This window comes from Chiloscyllium plagiosum, unplaced genomic scaffold (assembly GCF_037043375.1).
Source record: "Chiloscyllium plagiosum isolate Xiang-an unplaced genomic scaffold, Cpla_swu_hap1 HiC_scaffold_45, whole genome shotgun sequence".
Taxonomy (NCBI): Eukaryota; Metazoa; Chordata; class Chondrichthyes; order Orectolobiformes; family Hemiscylliidae; genus Chiloscyllium; species Chiloscyllium plagiosum.
This window is the reverse complement of record NW_028270183.1, coordinates 102,423,520-102,443,500: the sequence shown is the minus strand read 5'-3', so window position 1 is coordinate 102,443,500 and position 19,981 is coordinate 102,423,520.

The window sequence follows — 19,981 nt, the reverse complement described above, 5'->3', positions numbered from 1 at the left end:
GAGAGAGAGCTACAGAGAGAGAGGGGGACAGAGAGAGAGGGGAAAGAGAGAGAGGGGTCAGAGAGATGGGGGACAGAGAGAGGGGTACAGAGAGAGAGGGGCAGAGAGAGAGGGGGTCAGGGAGAGAGGGCGACAGAGAGAGGGGCACAGAGAGAGTGGGACAGAGAGTGGGGGACAGAGAGGGGTACAGAGTGGGGGGAGAGAGGGAGTCAGAGAGAGGGCGACAGAGAGAGGAGGACAGAGAGGGGGGACAGAGAGTGGGGTAGATAGAGGTAGACAGAGAAGGGGGACAGAGAGTGAGGGGGCAGAGAGAGAGGCGGCAGAAACAGGGCGACAGATAGAGGGGCACAGAGAGAGGGAGGACCGAGAGATGGGGTACAGAGAGAACGGGCACAGAGAGAGGGGGGACAGAGAGAGGGGGACAGAGAGACGGGTCAGAGAGAGGGGGGACAGAGAGAGGGGGACAGAGAGAGGGGGTACAGAGAGAGGGGGGACAGAGAGAGGGGGGACAGAGAGAGGGGGCAGAGAGAGAGGACAGAGAAAGGAGGACAGCGAGAGCGGGACAGAGAGGGTGCAGAGAGAGTGGGGGGCTGAGAGAGGGCGACAGAGAGAGCGTCAGAGAGCGGGGGACAGAGAGAGAGGGGGCAGAGAGAGGGCTGAGAGAGAGGGGGACAGAGAGAGGGGGCAGAGAGAGAAGGGGGCAGAGGCAGAAGAGGGCAGAGAGAGGGAGACAGAGAGAGGGGGACAGAGAGAGGAGGGCAGAGAGAGAGGGACAGAGAGAGGGGGGGGGACAGAGAGAGGGTGACAGAGAGTGGGGTGACAGAGAGAGAGGGGGACAGTGAGGGGGTACAGAGAGAGGCGGGTGGTAGAGAGTGGAGTTCAGAGATGGCGAGAGAGACGGGGGACAGAGAGTGGGGGAGATCGAGGGGGTCAGAGAGAGAGGGGTTCAGAAAGTGATGGAGACAGAGAGAGAGGCGGCAGAAAGAGGGCAACAGATAGAGGGGGACAGAGAGAGAGGGACAGAGAGAGAGAGGGTCAGAGAGAGAGGGACAGACAGAGAGAGGGTGACAGAGGCGGGGAACAGAGAGAGGGGACAGAGAGAGAGAGGGGGACAGAGAGAGAGGGGAAAGAGAAAGAGGTGTCAGAGAGATAGGGGACAGAGAGAGAGGGGGTCAGGCAGAGAGGTCGACAGAGAGAGGGGGACAGAGAGTGGGGGACAGAGAGATAGGCGGCAGAAAGAGGGCGACAGATAGAGGGGGACAGAGAGAGGACAGAGAGAGAGGGGAAAGAGAGAGAGGGGACAGAGAGATAGGGGGACAGAGAGAGAGGGGTACAGAGAGAGAGGGGCCGAGAGAGAGGGGATCAGGGAGAGAGGGCGACAGAGACAGGGGGACAGAGAGAGGGGGGCAGAGAGTGGGGGACGGAGAGGGGTACAGAGTGGGGGGAGAGAGGGGGTCAGAGTGAGGGCGACAGAGAGAGGAGGACAGAGAGTTGGGGACAGAGAGTGTGGTAGATAGAGGTGGGCAGAGAAGGGGGACAGAGCGTGAGGGGGGCAGAGAGATAGGCGACAGAAAGAGGGCAAGAGATAGAGGGGGACCTAGAGAGAAGGAGAGAGAGAGAGGGGAAAGAGAGAGAGGCGACAGAGAGATAGGGAGACAGAGAGAGAGGTACAGAGAGAGAGGGGCACAGAGAGGGGGTGTCAGGGAGAGAGGGCGACAGAGAGAGGGGACAGAGAGAGGGAGGACAGAGAGAAGGGGGACAGAGAGAGAGGGGGGACCGAGAGAGGGGGGGGCAGAGAGAGGGGAGACAGAGAAGGGGTCAGAGAGAAGGGGACAGAGAGAGGGGGACAGAGAGAAAGGGGGGGACAGAGAGAGAGGGGCAGAGAGAGAGGGGGTCAGGGAGAGAGGGCGACAGAGAGAGGGGAACAGAGAGAGAGGGGGACAGAGAGAGAGGGGGACAGAGAGAGGGGGGACAGAGAGAGGGGGGACAGAGAGAGGGCGACAGAGAGGATGGTGACAGAGAGAGGGGGTCAGTGAGGGGGTACAGAGAGAGATGGGTGGGATAGAGTGGGGTTCAGAGAGAGGGCGACAGAGGGGGGGCAGAGATTGGGGGAGATAGTGGGGGTCAGAGAGAGAGAGAGGTACAGAGGGGGGGGGCAGAAAGAGTCTTCAGAGAGAGGGCGACAGAGAGAGAGGGGAACAGAGAAAGAAGGGGACAGAGAGAGAGGGGGACAGAGAGAGGGGGACAGAGACAGATGGGCAGAGAGAGAGGGCCAGAGAGAGAGGGGGGGGGGCAGAGAGTGGGGAGATAGAGGGGGAGAGAGAGAGAGGGGACAGAGAGAGAGGGGCGGGGCAGAGAGAGGGGGACAGAGAGAGAGAGAGGGGCAGAGATAGAGATGGGAGTAGACAGAAGGGGACAGAGTGAGGGGGGCACAGAGAGCGGGGTACAGAGAGAGGAGGACTGAGAGAGGGGGACCCAGAGTAAGGGGGCCAGAGAGAGAGGGGAAAGAGAGAGGGGGCAGAGAGAGGGCGACAGAGACAGGGGCACAGAGAGTGGGGGAGATAGGGGGGTTCAGAGAGAGGGGGAAAGAGCGTGGGGGGATGGAGAGGGTGAGGGACAGAGAGAGAGCGGGGGACAGAGAGGGGGCAGAGAGAGAGGGAGAGATAGAGGGGACAGAGAGAGGGGGACAGAGAAAGGGGGAACAGAGAGAGAGGGGGACAGAGAGAGAGAGGGACAGAGAGAGAGAGCGAGAGATAGAGGGTACAGAGAGAGGGGGGCAGAGAGAGGAGGCAGAGAGAGGGGGCAGAGAGAGGGTGCAGAGAGAGAAGGGGACAGAGAGAGAGGGACAGTGAGAGGGGGACAGAGAGTGTGGGGATGGAGAGAGTGTGGGACAGAGATAGAGAGGCTGACAGAGAAAGGAGGACAGAGAGAGGGGAACAGAGAGGGCGCAGAGAGAGAGATGGGGCAGAAGGAGGGCGACAGAGAGGGGGTCAGAGAGAGGGAGACAGAGGGGGGCAGAGAGAGAGGGGGCCGAGATAGAGGGGGACAGAGTGAGAGGTGGACAGAGACAGGAAGGCAGAGAGAGAGGGGCAGAGAGTGGGGGGGACAGAGAGTGGGGGAGCGAGAGGGGACAGAGAGAGAGGGGGAAAGAGAGAGAGGGGCAGCAGAGACATGGGGGCAGACAGAGGGGGACACAGTGAGGGAGGCAGAGAGAGTGGGGACTGAGAGAGGGGGACAGAGAGAGAGGGGCGGCCAGAGAGACAGGGGGACAGAGAGGGGGTCAGAAAGCGGGGGAGAGAGAGAGGAGACAGAGAGAGGGGGCAGAGAGAGAGATGGGGGCAGACAGTGGGGGACAGAGTGAGGGAGGCAGAGTGAGTGGGGGACTGAGAGAGGGGGACAGAGAGAGAGGGGGCCAGAGGGAGCGAGGAGGACAGAGCGGGGGAGAGAGAGAGAGGGGACAGAGAGAGGGGGCAGAGAGAGAGATGGGGGCAGACAGAGGGGGACAGAGTGAGGGAGGCAGAGAGAGTGGGACAGAGAGGGCGCAGAGAGAGAGTGGGGGCAGAGAGAGGGTGACAGAGAGAGGGTCAGAGAGCGGGGGAGAGAGAGAGGGGGGGGCAGAGAGAGAGGGGGCAGAGAGAGAGGGGGACAGAGAGAGAGGGGGCAGAGAGAGAAGAGGGCAGAGACAGAAGAGGGCTGAGAGAGGGGGTCAGAGAGAAGGGACAGAGAGGGGAGGGCAGAGACAGAGGGGGACAGAGAGAGAGGGGGACAGAGAGAGAGCGACAGAGAGAGTGGTGACAGAGAGAGAGAGGGGGAAAGTGAGGGGGTACAGAGAGAGGCAGGTGGGAGAGAGTGGGGGTCAGAGAGAGGGCGACAGGGAGGGTGGACAGAGATTGGGGGAGATAGAGGGTGTCAGAGAGAGAGGGTACAGTTAGAGAGAGGGGGGCAGAAAGAGTCGACAGAGAGAGGGGGACAGAGAGAGGGGGCAGAGAGAGAGATGGGGGTAGACAGAGTGGGACAGAGTGAAGGAGGCAGAGAGAGTGGGGGACTGAGAGAGGGGGACAGAGAGAGAGGGAGCCAGAGAGAGAGAGGGGGTCAGAGAGCGGGGAAGAGAGAGAGGGGACAGAGAAAGGAGCACAGAGAGAGGGGGACAGAGAGGGCGCAGAGAGAGAGGGGGCAAAGAGAGGGCGACAGAGAGAGGGTCAGAGAGCGGGGGAGAGAGAGGGGGGCAGAGAGAGAGGGGGCAAAGAGAGAGGGGGACAGAGAGACAGGGGGGCAGAGAGAGAGGAGGGCAGAGTGAGAAGAGGGCAGAGAGAGGGGGACAGAGAGAGGAGGGCAGAGAGAGAGGGAGACAGAGAGAGAGGGGACAGAGAGAGGGCGACAGGGAGGGTGGACAGAGATTGGGGGAGATAGAGGGTGTCAGAGAGAGAGGGTACAGTTAGAGAGAGGGGGGCAGAAAGAGTCGACAGAGAGAGGGGGACAGAGAGAGGGGGCAGAGAGAGAGATGGGGGTAGACAGAGTGGGACAGAGTGAAGGAGGCAGAGAGAGTGGGGGACTGAGAGAGGGGGACAGAGAGAGAGGGAGAAATAGAGGGGACAGAGATAGGGGACAGAGAGAGGGGGTAGAGAGAGGGGGAGAGAGAGAGGGGACAGAGAGAGGGGGACAGAGAGAGAGGTGGGTGGAAGAGAGAGGGCGACAGAGAGGGGGTCGGAGAGCGGGAGAGACAGAGAGGACACAGAGAGAGGGTGACAGAGAGGGGGTCAGAGAGCGGGGGAGAGATAGAGGGGACAAAGAGAGGGGGAACAGAGTGAGGGGGAAGAGAGAGAGGGGACAGAGAGGGGGGCAGAGAGAGGGGGGACAGAGAGTGGCGGGTGGGAGCGAGTGGGGGTCAGAGAGAGGGCGAGAGAGAGGGGGGACAGAGAGTGGGGGAGATAGAGGGGGTTCAGAAAGAGAGAGGGGGTCAGAAAGTGAGGGGAGCAGAAAGAGGCGACAGAGAGAGGGGGACAGAGAGAGAGGGGGCAGAGAGAGGGTGACAGAGAGAGGAGGACAGAGAGAGAAAGGGACAGAGAGAGGGGGGACAGAGAGTGGGAGACAGAGAGAGAGGCGGTTGGGAGAGAGAGGGGGTCAGAGAGAGGGCGACAGACAGAGGGGGACAGAGAGAGAGGGGTAGAGAGAGGGCGACAGAGATAGTGGTGACAGAGAGAGAGAGGGGGAAAGTGAGGGCGTACAGAGAGAGGCAGGTGGGAGAGAGTGGGGGTCAGAGAGAGGGCGACAGGGAGGGTGGACAGAGATTGGGGGAGATAGAGGGTGTCAGAGAGAGAGGGTACAGTTAGAGAGAGGGGGGGCAGAAAGAGTCGACAGAGAGAGGGGGACAGAGAGAGAATGGCAGAGAGAGAGATGGGGGTAGACAGAGTGGGACAGAGTGAAGGAGGCAGAGAGAGTGGGGGACTGAGAGAGGGGGACAGAGAGAGAGGGGGCCAGAGAGAGAGAGGGGGACAGAGAGGGGGTCAGAGAGCGGGGAAGAGAGAGAGGGGACAGAGAAAGGAGCACAGAGAGAGGGGGACAGAGAGGGCGCACAGAGAGAGGGGGCAGAGAGAGGGCGACAGAGAGAGGGTCAGAGAGCGGGGGAGAGAGAGGGGGCAGAGAGAGAGGGGGCAGAGAGAGGGGGGGCAGAGAGACAGGGGGGCAGAGAGAGAGGAAGGCAGAGTGAGAAGAGGGCAGAGAGAGGGGGACAGAGAGAGGGGGACAGAGAGAGGAGGGCAGAGAGAGAGGGAGACAGAGAGAGGGGACAGAGAGAGGGCGACAGAGAGAGTGGTGACAGAGAGAGAGGAGGACAGTGAGGGGGTACAGAGACAGGCGGGTGGGAGCGAGTGGGGGTCAGAGAGAGGGGGGGCAGAGAGTGGGGGAGATAGAGGGGGGTCAGAAAGAGAGAGGGGGTCAGAAAGTGAGGGGAGCAGAAAGAGGCGACAGAGAGAGGGGGACAGAGAGAGAGGGGGGCAGAGAGAGGGTGACAGAGAGAGGAGGACAGAGAGAGAAAGGGACAGAGAGAGGGGGGACAGAGTGTGGGAGACAGAGAGAGAGGCGGTTGGGAGAGAGAGGGGGTCAGAGAGAGGGCGACAGACAGAGGGGGACAGAGAGTGAGGGTCAGAGAGAGGGCGACAGAGAGAGGGGGTCAGAGATTAGGGGGACAGTGAGATGGGGGACAGAGAGAGGGAGACAGAGAAGGGGGACAGAGAGAGTGGGACAGAGAGAGGGGGATAGAGAGAGGGGTACAGAGTGGGGGAGAGAGAGGGGGACAGAGAGGGGGCAGAGAGAGAGGGAGAAATAGAGGGGACAGAGATAGGGGACAGAGAGAGGGGGTAGAGAGAGGGGGAGAGAGAGAGGGGACAGAGAGAGGGGGACAGAGAGAGAGGTGGGTGGAAGAGAGAGGGCGACAGAGAGGGGGTCGGAGAGCGGGAGAGACAGAGAGGACAGAGAGAGGGTGACAGAGAGGGGGTCAGAGAGCGGGGGAGAGATAGAGGGGACAAAGAGAGGGGGAACAGAGTGAGGGGGAAGAGAGAGAGGGGACAGAGAGGGGGGCAGAGAGAGGGGGGACAGAGAGTGGGGGATTGTGAGAGAGGAGGACAGAGAGAAGGGGGAAAGAGAGACGGTGACAGAGAGACGATGACAGAGACACGGTGACAGAGAGAGGGAGACAGAGAGAGGGAGGCAGAGTGGGGGAGACAGAGTGGGGGAGACTGTGGGGGAGAGAGAGGGGGCAGAGTGTGGGGGGACGGAGAGAGTGGGGGACAGAGAGTGTGGGACAGAAAGAAGGGGCAGAGAGAGACGGCGACAGAGAGAGGAGGGCAGAGAGAGAGGGGGACAGAGATAAAGGGGGACAGAGAGTGAGGAGCAGAGAGAGAGGGGGACAAAGTGGGACGATAGAGAGAGGCGGGTGGGAGAGATAGGGGGACAGAGATAGGGCGACAGAGAGAGGGGGCAGAGAGCGGGGGAGAGAGAGAGGCGGGTGGGAGAGAGATATGGTCAGAACGAGGGGGACAGAGAGAGACCGACAGAGAGAGAGGGGGCAGAGAGCGGGGGAGAGAGAGAGGCGGTTGGGAGAGAGAGGGGGTCAGAGAGAGGGCGACAGACAGAGATGGACAGAGAGTGCGGGTAAGAGAGAGGGCGACAGAGAGAGGGGTTCAGAGAAAAGGGGGACAGAGAGAGGGGGGACAGAGAGAGGGAGACAGAAAGAAGGGGGAGAGAGAGAGGGGGACAGAGAGAGAGGGACAGAGAGAGGGGTACAGAATGGGGGAGAGAGGGGGGGACAGAGAGGGGGCAGAGAGAGAGGGAGAGATAGAGGGCGACAGACAGAGGGAGACAGAGAGAGGGAGGACAGAGAGAAGGGGGACAGAGAGAGGGATGACAGGGGGCGCAGAGAGAGAGGGACAGAGCGAGAGGCGGGTGGAAGAGAGAGGGCGACAGAGAGGGGGTCAGTGAGCGGGGGAGAGACAGAGGGGACAAAGAGAGGGAGAACAGAGAGAGGGGAAAGAGAGAGAGGGGACAGGGAGAGGGGGGACAGAGAGAGGGGGGCAGAGACAGGGGGTTTGTGAGAGAGGAAGATAGAGAGAAGGGGGAAAGAGAGACGGTGACAGAGAGACGATGACAGAGACACGGTGACAGAGAGAGGGAGACAGAGAGAGGGAGGCAGAGTGGGGGAGACAGAGTGGGGGAGACAGAGTAGGTGAGAGAGAGGGGGACAGAGTGTGGGGGGATGGAGAGAGTGGGGGATAGAGAGTGTTGGAAAGGAAGACAGGGAGCAGAGCGAGAGGGTGACAGAGAGGGGGACAGAGAACGGGGGAGAGAGAGAGGGGTCAGAGAAAGGAGGGCAGAGAGAGAGGGGGACAGAGATAAAGGGGGACAGAGACAGAGGCGGACAGAGAGAGAGGGAGAGAGAGGGGACATAGAGAGGGGGACAGAGAGTGGGGGACACAGAGGGGTACAGATTGGGGGGAGAGAGGGGGTCAGAGAGGGCGACAGAGAGAGAAGGACAGAGGGGGGACAGAGAGAGGGGGAGTGAGAGGGGACAGAGAGAGGGGGACAGAGAGTGGGGGACAGAGAGATGTACAGAGTGGGGGGAGAGAGGGGGTCAGAGAGAGGGCGACAGAGAGAGGAGGACAGGGGGGAACAGAGGGAGGGGAGAGAGAGGGGACAGAGAGAGGGGGACAGAGAATGGGGAACAGAGAGTTGGGGGACAGAGAGAATGGGCCAGAGAGAGAGGGGACAGAGAGAGGGGGACAGAGAGAGGGGGGACAGAGAGAAGGGGTCAGAGAGAGGGAGGACAGTGAGAGGGGGACAGAGAGAGGGTGGACAAAGAGAGGGAGAACAGAGAAGGGGACAGAGAGAAGGGGAACAGAGAGAGGGAGACAGAGAGATGGGTACAGAGTGGGGGAGAGAGAGGGGGTCAGAGAGAGGGGGACAGAGAGTGGGGGGATGGAGAGAGTGGGGGACAGAGAGAGAGAGGGCGACAGAGAGAGAGGGGTGCAGAGAGAGAGGGGTACAGAGAGGGGGCAGAGAGTGGGGGCAGAGACAGAGGGGGCAGAGAGATGAGGACAGAGAGAGGCGGACAGAGAGGGGGCAGAGAGAGAGGGGGCAGAGAGAGAGGGGGCAGTGAGAGTGCGACAGAGAGGGTGTCAGAGAGCGGGGGAGAGAGAGAAGGGACAGAGAAAGAGGGGGACAGAGAGGGGTGGACAGAGAGAGAGGGGGGACAGAGAGAGAGGGGGACAGAGAGAGGGAGGGAGAGATAGAGAGGGGGACAGAGAGAGAGGGGGACAGAGAGAGGGCGACAGAGAGAGTGGTGACAGAGAGAGAGGGGGACAGTGAGGGGGTACAGAGAGAGATGGGTGGGAGAGAGTGGGGTTCAGAGAGAGGGCGACAGAGAGGGGGGGACAGAGATTGGGGGAGATAGAAGTTGTTTAGAGAGAGGGGTACAGAGAGGGGGGGGCAGAAAGAGTCGACATAGAGAGAGCGACAGAGAGAGAGGGGAACAGAGAGAGAAGGGGACAGAAAGAGAGGAGGACAGAAAGAGAGGGACAGAGACAGAGGGGCAGAGAGAGAGGGCCAGAGAGAGGGGGGACAGAGAATGGGGAGATAGAGGGGGAGAGAGAGAGGGGACAGAGAGAGAGAGGCAGACAGAGAGAGAGGGGGACAGAGAGAGAGGGGCAGAGAGAGAGATGGGGCGGACAGAGGGGGGCAGAGACGAGGGGGCGCAGAGAGCGGGATACAGAGAGAGGGGGACTGAGAGAGGGGGACCCAGAGTGAGGGGGCCAGAGTGAGAGGGGAAAGAGAGAGGGGGGGGGGAGGGCGACAAAGAGAAGGGCACAGAGTGGGGGAGCGAGGGGGGTTCAGAGAGAGGGGGACAGAGGGTGGGGGACAGAGAGAGAGCGGGGGACAGAGAGGGTGCAGAGAGAGAGGGAGAGATAGAGGGGACAGAGAGAGGGGCACAGACAAAGGTGGGGACAGAGAGAGGGGGACAGAGAGAGAGGGGGCAGAGAGAGAGAGGGAGAGATAGAGGGAACAGAGAGAGGGGGACAGAGAGAGGAGGCAGAGAGAGGGGGCAGAGAGAGGGGGCAGAGAGAGAAGGGTACAGAGAGAGGGGGACAGTGAGAGGGGGACAAAGAGAGAGGGGCAGAGAGAGAGATGGGGGCGGACAGAGGGGGGCAGAGACGAGGGGGGCGCAGAGAGCGGGATACAGAGAGAGGGGGACTGAGAGAGGGGGACCCAGAGTGAGGGGGCCAGAGTGAGAGGGGAAAGAGAGAGAGGGGGGGGGGGAGAGAGAGAGGGCGACAGAGAGAAGGGTACAGAGTGGGGGAGAGAGGGGTGTTCAGAGAGAGGGGGAGAGAGGGTGGGGGACAGAGAGAGAGCGGTGGACAGAGAGGGGGCAGAGAGAGAGGGACAGATAGAGGAGACAGAGAGAGGGGCACAGACAAAGGTGGGGACAGAGAGAGAGGGGGACAGAGAGAGAGGGGGGCAGAGAGAGAGGGAGAGATAGAGGGAACAGAGAGAGGGGGACAGAGAGAGGAGGCAGAGAGAGGGGGCAGAGAGAGGGGGCAGAGAGAGAAGGGGACAGAGAGAGGGGGACAGTGAGAGGGGGACAGAGAGTGTGGGGATACAGAAGAGTGGGACAGAGAGAGAGGGGGACAGACAGAGGGGGGACAGAGAGAGGGGGGACAGAGACAGATGAGAACAGAGAGAGGGGGCAGAGAGAGAGGGGGACAGACAGGGGACAGAGAGAGGGTGACAGGGAGCGGGGGGAGAGAGAGGGGGCAGAGAGAGTGGGACAGAAAGGGGGGGACCGAGAGAGACGGTGACAGAGAGGGGGCAGAGAGAGAGGGGGACAGAGCGTGGGTGTGTTAGAGAGGGGGGGACAGAGAGAGAGGTAACAGACAGAGGGGGGGGCAGACAGAGGGGGGACAGAGAGAGGGTAACAGAGAGGGGCAAGAACGAGGGCGACTAACAATGCTGCACTCCCTCCACACTGATCCTCTGACAATGCTGCATTCACTCCATACTGATCCTCTGACAATGCTGCACTCGCTCCACACTGACCCTCTGACAATGCTGCACTCCGTCCACACTGACCCTCTGATGATTCAGCACTCCCTCCACACTGAACCTCTGACAATGGTGCACTCCCTCCAAAGTGATCCTCTGACAATGCTGCACTCCCTCCACACTGATCCTCTGACAATGCTGCACTCCCTCCAAAGTGATCCTCTGACAATGCTGCACTCCCTCCATCCTACCTCCTGACAATGCTGCGCTCCCTCCACACTGGCCCTCTGACAATACTGCACTCCCTCCACACTGACCCTCTGACAATGCTGCACTCCCTCCACACTGATCCTCTGACAATGCTGCACTCCCTCCAACCTGACCCCCTGACAATGCTGCACTCCCTCCACACTGACCCTCTGACAATGCTGCACACCCTCCACACTGACTTTCTGACAATGCTGCACTCCCTCCACACTGACCCTCTGATAATGCTGCGCTCCCTCCACACTGATCCTCTGACAATGCTGCACTCCCTCCATCCTGACCCCCTGACAATGTTGCACTCCTCCACACTGACCCTCTGACAGTGCTGCACTCCCTTCGCACTGATCCTCTGACAATGCTGCACTCCCTCCATCCTGACCCCCTGACAATGTTGCACTCCCTCCACACTGACCCTCTGACAATGCTGCACTCCCTCCACACTAACCCTCTGATAATGCTGCGCTCCCTCCACACTGACCCTCTGACAATGCTGCACTCCCTCCACACTGACCCTCTGACAGTGCTGCACTCCCTTCGCACTGATCCTCTGACAATGCTGCACTCCCTCCACACTGACCCTCTGACAATGTTGCATTCCCTCCACACTGATCCTCTGACAATGCTGCACTCCCTCCACACTGACTTTCTGACAATGCTGCACTCCCTCCACACTGATCCTCTGACAATGCTGCATTCACTCCATACTGATCCTCTGACAATGCTGCACTCGCTCCACACTGACCCTCTGACAATGCTGCACTCCGTCCACACTGACCCTCTGATGATTCAGCACTCCCTCCACACTGAACCTCTGACAATGGTGCACTCCCTCCAAAGTGATCCTCTGACAATGCTGCACTCCCTCCACACTGATCCTCTGACAATGCTGCACTCCCTCAAAAGTGATCCTCTGACAATGCTGCACTCCCTCCATCCTACCTCCTGACAATGCTGCGCTCCCTCCACACTGGCCCTCTGACAATACTGCACTCCCTCCACACTGACCCTCTGACAATGCTGCACTCCCTCCACACTGATCCTCTGACAATGCTGCACTCCCTCCAACCTGACCCCCTGACAATGCTGCACTCCCTCCACACTGACCCTCTGACAATGCTGCACACCCTCCACACTGACTTTCTGACAATGCTGCACTCCCTCCACACTGACCCTCTGATAATGCTGCGCTCCCTCCACACTGATCCTCTGACAATGCTGCACTCCCTCCATCCTGACCCCCTGACAATGTTGCACTCCTCCACACTGACCCTCTGACAGTGCTGCACTCCCTTCGCACTGATCCTCTGACAATGCTGCACTCCCTCCATCCTGACCCCCTGACAATGTTGCACTCCCTCCACACTGACCCTCTGACAATGCTGCACTCCCTCCACACTGACCCTCTGACAATGCTGCACTCCCTCCACACTAACCCTCTGATAATGCTGCGCTCCCTCCACACTGACCCTCTGACAATGCTGCACTCCCTCCACACTGACCCTCTGACAGTGCTGCACTCCCTTCGCACTGATCCTCTGACAATGCTGCACTCCCTCCACACTGACCCTCTGACAATGTTGCATTCCCTCCACACTGATCCTCTGACAATGCTGCACTCCCTCCACACTGACTCTCTGACAATGCTGTAATCCCTCCACACTGATCCTCTGACAAAGCTGCACTCCCTCCACACTGACCCTCTGACAATGTTGTACGCCCTCCACACTGATCCTCTGACAAAGCTGCACTCCCTCCACACTGACCCTCTGACAATGCTCAACTCCTTCCACACTGATCCTCTGACAATGCTGCACTCTCTCCACACTGATCCTCTGACAATGCTGCGCTCCCTCCACACTGATCCTCTGACAATGCTGCACTCACTCCACACTGATCCTCTGACAATGCTGCACTCCCTCCACACTGACCCTCTGATAATGCTGCGCTCCCTCCACACTGACTCTCTGACAATGCTGCACTCCCTCCACATTGATCCTCTGACAATGCTGCACTCCCTCCACACTGACCCCCTGACAATGCTGCACTCCCTCCACACTGATGCTCTGACACTGCTGCACTCCCTCCACACTGAGGCTCTGACAATGCTGTACTCCCTCCACACTGATCCTCTGACAAAGCTGCACTCCCTCCACACTGACCCTCTGACAATGCTGCACTCCCTCCACGCTGACCCTCTGACAATGCTGCACTCCCTCCACACTGATCCTCTGACAATTCTGCACTCCCTCCACACTGACTCTCTGAAAATGCTGTACTCCCTCCACACTGATCCTCTGACAATGCTGCACTCCCTCCAAACTGATCCTCTGACAATGCTGTACTCCCTCCACACTGATCCTCTGACAATTCTGCACTCCCTCCACACTGACTCTCTGACAATGCTGTACTCCCTCCACACTGATCCTCTGACAATGCTGCACTCCCTCCACACTGACCCTCTGACAATGCTGCACTCCCTCCACACTGATCCTCTGATAATGCTGCGCTCCCTCCACACTGACCCTCTGACAATGCAGCACTCCCTCAGCACTGACCCCCTGACAGTGCTGCACTCCCATCGCACTGATCCTCTGACAATGCTGCACTCCCTCCATCCTGACCCCCTGACAATGTTGCACTCCCTCCACATTGACCCTCTGACAATGCTGCACTCCCTCCACACTGACCCTCTGACAATGCTGCACTCCCTCCACACTAACCCTCTGATAATGCTGCGCTCCCTCCACACTGACCCTCTGACAATGCTGCACTCCCTCCACACTGACCCTCTGACAGTGCTGCACTCCCTTCGCACTGATCCTCTGACAATGCTGCACTCCCTCCACACTGACCCTCTGACAATGTTGCATTCCCTCCACACTGATCCTCTGACAATGCTGCACTCCTTCCACACTGACTCTCTGACAATGCTGTAATCCCTCCACACTGACCCTCTGACAAAGCTGCACTCTCTCCACACTGACCCTCTGACAATGCTGTACGCCCTCCACACTGATCCTCTGACAAAGCTGCACTCCCTCCACACTGACCCTCTGACAATGCTGCGCTCCCGCCACACTGATCCTCTGACAATGCTGCACTCACTCCACACTGATCCTCTGACAATGCTGCATTCCCTCCACACGGATCCTCTGACAATGCTGCACTCCCTCCACACTGAACCTCTGATAATGCTGCGCTCCCTCCACACTGACCCTCTGACAATGCTGCACTCCCTCCACACTGTTCCTCTGACAATGCTGCACTCCCTCCACACTGACCCCCTGACAATGCTGCACTCCCTCCACACTGATGCTCTGACACTGCTGCACTCCCTCCACACTGAGGCTCTGACAATGCTGTACTCCCTCCACACTGATCCTCTGACAAAGCTGCACTCCCTCCACACTGACCCTCTGACAATGCTGCACTCCCTCCACGCTGACCCTCTGACAATGCTGCACTCCCTCCACACTGATCCTCTGACAATTCTGCACTCCCTCCACACTGACTCGCTGACAATGCTGTACTCCCTCCACACTGATCCTCTGACAATGCTGCACTCCCTCCACACTGACCCTCTGACAATGCTGCACTCCATCCACACTGATCCTCTGACAATGCTGCACTCCCTCCACACTGACCCTCTGATAATGCTCCGCTCCCTCCACACTGATCCTCTGACAATGCTGAACTCCCTCTACACTGACCCTCTGACAATGCTGCACTCCCTCCACACTGACCCTCTGACAATGCTGTACTCCCATCACACTGATCCTGTGACAATGTTGTCCTCCCTTCACACTGATCCTCTGTCAAAGCTGCACACCCTCCACACTGACCCTCTGACAATGCTGTACTCCCTTCACACTGATCCTCTGACAATGCTGAACTCCCTCCACACTGACCCTCTGACAATGCTGCACTCCGTCCACACTGACCCTCTGACAGTGCTGCACTCCCTTCACACTAATCCTCTGACAACGCTGCACTCCCTCCACACTGACCCTCTGACAATGCTGCTCTCCCTCCACACTGACCCTCTGACAATATTGCACTCCCTCCACACTGACCCTCTGACAATTCTGCACTCCCTCCACACTGATCCTCTGACAGTGCTGCACTCCCTTCACACTGGCCCTCTGACAATGCTGCGCTACCTCCACACTGACCCTCTGACAATGCTGAACGCCCTCCACACTGATCCTCTGACAATGCTGCACTCCCTCCACACTGATCCTCTGACAATGCTGCGCTCCCTCCACACTGATCCTCTTTCAATGCTGCACTCCCTCCACACTGATCCTCTGACAATGCTGCACTCCATCCACACTGACCCTCTGACAGTGCTGCACTCCCTACCTACTGAACTTCTGGCAATGCTGCACTCCGCCCATTCTGAACCTCTGACAATGCTGCACTCCCTGCACACTGACCCTCTGACAGTACTGCACTCCCTCCACACTGATCCAATGACAATGCTGCACTCCCTCCACACTGACTCTGTGACAATGCTGCACTCCCTACACACTGATCATCTCACAAAGCTGCACTCCCTCCACACTGACCCACTGACAATGCTGCATTCACTCTATACTGACCCTCTGACAATGCTGCACTCCCTCCACACTGATCCTCTGACAATGCTGCACTCCCTCCACACTGACCCTCTGATAATTCAGCACTCCCTCCACACTGAATCTCTGACAATGCTGCACTCCCTCCAAAGTGATCCTCTGACAATGCTGCACTCCCTCCACACTGATCCTCTGACAATGCTGCACTCCCTCCACACTGACCCCCTGACAATGCTGCACTCCCTCCACACTGATGCTCTGACACTGCTGCACTCCCTCCACACTGAGGCTCTGACAATGCTGTACTCCCTCCACACTGATCCTCTGACAAAGCTGCACTCCCTCCACACTGACCCTCTGACAATGCTGCACTCCCTCCACGCTGACCCTCTGACAATGCTGCACTCCCTCCACACTGATCCTCTGACAATTCTGCACTCCCTCCACACTGACTCTCTGAAAATGCTGTACTCCCTCCACACTGATCCTCTGACAATGCTGCACTCCCTCCAAACTGATCCTCTGACAATGCTGTACTCCCTCCACACTGATCCTCTGACAATTCTGCACTCCCTCCACACTGACTCTCTGACAATGCTGTACTCCCTCCACACTGATCCTCTGACAATGCTGCACTCCCTCCACACTGACCCTCTGACAATGCTGCACTCCCTCCACACTGATCCTCTGATAATGCTGCGCTCCCTCCACACTGACCCTCTGACAATGCTGCACTCCCTCCACACTGACCCCCTGACAGTGCTGCACTCCCATCGCACTGATCCTCTGACAATGCTGCACTCCCTCCATCCTGACCCCCTGACAATGTTGCACTCCCTCCACATTGACCCTCTGACAATGCTGCACTCCCTCCACACTGACCCTCTGACAATGCTGCACTCCCTCCACACTAACCCTCTGATAATGCTGCGCTCCCTCCACACTGACCCTCTGACAATGCTGCACTCCCTCCACACTGACCCTCTGACAGTGCTGCACTCCCTTCGCACTGATCCTCTGACAATGCTGCACTCCCTCCACACTGACCCTCTGACAATGTTGCATTCCCTCCACACTGATCCTCTGACAATGCTGCACTCCTTCCACACTGACTCTCTGACAATGCTGTAATCCCTCCACACTGACCCTCTGACAAAGCTGCACTCTCTCCACACTGACCCTCTGACAATGCTGTACGCCCTCCACACTGATCCACTGACAAAGCTGCACTCCCTCCACACTGACCCTCTGACAATGCTCAATTCCTTCCACACTGATCCTCTGACAATGCTGCACTCTCTCCACACTGATCCTCTGACAATGCTGCGCTCCCGCCACACTGATCCTCTGACAATGCTGCACTCACTCCACACTGATCCTCTGACAATGCTGCATTCCCTCCACACGGATCCTCTGACAATGCTGCACACCCTCCACACTGACCCTCTGATAATGCTGCGCTCCCTCCACACTGACCCTCTGACAATGCTGCACTCCCTCCACACTGTTCCTCTGACAATGCTGCACTCCCTCCACACTGACCCCCTGACAATGCTGCACTCCCTCCACACTGATGCTCTGACACTGCTGCACTCCCTCCACACTGAGGCTCTGACAATGCTGTACTCCCTCCACACTGATCCTCTGACAAAGCTGCACTCCCTCCACACTGACCCTCTGACAATGCTGCACTCCCTCCACGCTGACCCTCTGACAATGCTGCACTCCCTCCACACTGATCCTCTGACAATTCTGCACTCCCTCCACACTGACTCTCTGACAATGCTGTACTCCCTCCACACTGATCCTCTGACAATGCTGCACTCCCTCCACACTGACCCTCTGACAATGCTGCACTCCATCCACACTGACCCTCTGACAATGCTGCACTCCCTCCACACTGACCCTCTGATAATGCTCCGCTCCCTCCACACTGATCCTCTGACAATGCTGAACTCCCTCTACACTGACCCTCTGACAATGCTGCACTCCCTCCACACTGACCCTCTGACAATGCTGTACTCCCATCACACTGATCCTGTGACAATGTTGTCCTCCCTTCACACTGATCCTCTGTCAAAGCTGCACACCCTCCACACTGACCCTCTGACAATGCTGTACTCCCTTCACACTGATCCTCTGACAATGCTGAACTCCCTCCACACTGACCCTCTGACAATGCTGCACTCCGTCCACACTGACCCTCTGACAGTGCTGCACTCCCTTCACACTAATCCTCTGACAACGCTGCACTCCCTCCAAACTGACCCTCTGACAATGCTGCTCTCCCTCCACACTGACCCTCTGACAATATTGCACTCCCTCCACACTGACCCTCTGACAATTCTGCACTCCCTCCACACTGATCCTCTGACAGTGCTGCACTCCCTTCACACTGGCCCTCTGACAATGCTGCGCTACCTCCACACTGACCCTCTGACAATGCTGAACGCCCTCCACACTGATCCTCTGACAATGCTGCACTCCCTCCACACTGATCCTCTGACAATGCTGCGCTCCCTCCACACTGATCCTCTTTCAATGCTGCACTCCCTCCACACTGATCCTCTGACAATGCTGCACTCCATCCACACTGACCCTCTGACAGTGCTGCACTCCCTACCTACTGAACTTCTGGCAATGCTGCACTCCGCCCATTCTGAACCTCTGACAATGCTGCACTCCCTGCACACTGACCCTCTGACAGTACTGCACTCCCTCCACACTGATCCAATGACAATGCTGCACTCCCTCCACACTGACTCTGTGACAATGCTGCACTCCCTACACACTGATCATCTCACAAAGCTGCACTCCCTCCACACTGACCCACTGACAATGCTGCATTCACTCTATACTGACCCTCTGACAATGCTGCACTCCCTCCACACTGATCCTCTGACAATGCTGCACTCCCTCCACACTGACCCTCTGATAATTCAGCACTCCCTCCACACTGAATCTCTGACAATGCTGCACTCCCTCCAAAGTGATCCTCTGACAATGCTGCACTCCCTCCACACTGATCCTCTGACAATGCTGCACTCCCTCCACACTGACCCCCTGACAATGCTGCACTCCCTCCACACTGATGCTCTGACACTGCTGCACTCCCTCCACACTGAGGCTCTGACAATGCTGTACTCCCTCCACACTGATCCTCTGACAAAGCTGCACTCCCTCCACACTGACCCTCTGACAATGCTGCACTCCCTCCACGCTGACCCTCTGACAATGCTGCACTCCCTCCACACTGATCCTCTGACAATTCTGCACTCCCTCCACACTGACTCTCTGAAAATGCTGTACTCCCTCCACACTGATCCTCTGACAATGCTGCACTCCCTCCAAACTGATCCTCTGACAATGCTGTACTCCCTCCACACTGATCCTCTGACAATTCTGCACTCCCTCCACACTGACTCTCTGACAATGCTGTACTCCCTCCACACTGATCCTCTGACAATGCTGCACTCCCTCCACACTGACCCTCTGACAATGCTGCACTCCCTCCACACTGATCCTCTGATAATGCTGCGCTCCCTCCACACTGACCCTCTGACAATGCTGCACTCCCTCCACACTGACCCCCTGACAGTGCTGCACTCCCATCGCACTGATCCTCTGACAATGCTGCACTCCCTCCATCCTGACCCCCTGACAATGTTGCACTCCCTCCACATTGACCCTCTGACAATGCTGCACTCCCTCCACACTGACCCTCTGACAATGCTGCACTCCCTCCACACTAACCCTCTGATAATGCTGCGCTCCCTCCACACTGACCCTCTGACAATGCTGCACTCCCTCCACACTGACCCTCTGACAGTGCTGCACTCCCTTCGCACTGATCCTCTGACAATGCTGCACTCCCTCCACACTGACCCTCTGACAATGTTGCATTCCCTCCACACTGATCCTCTGACAATGCTGCACTCCTTCCACACTGACTCTCTGACAATGCTGTAATCCCTCCACACTGACCCTCTGACAAAGCTGCACTCTCTCCACACTGACCCTCTGACAATGCTGTACGCCCTCCACACTGATCCACTGACAAAGCTGCACTCCCTCCACACTGACCCTCTGACAATGCTCAATTCCTTCCACACTGATCCTCTGACAATGCTGCACTCTCTCCACACTGATCCTCTGACAATGCTGCGCTCCCGCCACACTGATCCTCTGACAATGCTGCACTCACTCCACACTGATCCTCTGACAATGCTGCATTCCCTCCACACGGATCCTCTGACAATGCTGCACACCCTCCACACTGACCCTCTGATAATGCTGCGCTCCCTCCACACTGACCCTCTGACAATGCTGCACTCCCTCCACACTGTTCCTCTGACAATGCTGCACTCCCTCCACACTGACCCCCTGACAATGCTGCACTCCCTCCACACTGATGCTCTGACACTGCTGCACTCCCTCCACACTGAGGCTCTGACAATGCTGTACTCCCTCCACACTGATCCTCTGACAAAGCTGCACTCCCTCCACACTGACCCTCTGACAATGCTGCACTCCCTCCACGCTGACCCTCTGACAATGCTGCACTCCCTCCACACTGATCCTCTGACAATTCTGCACTCCCTCCACAC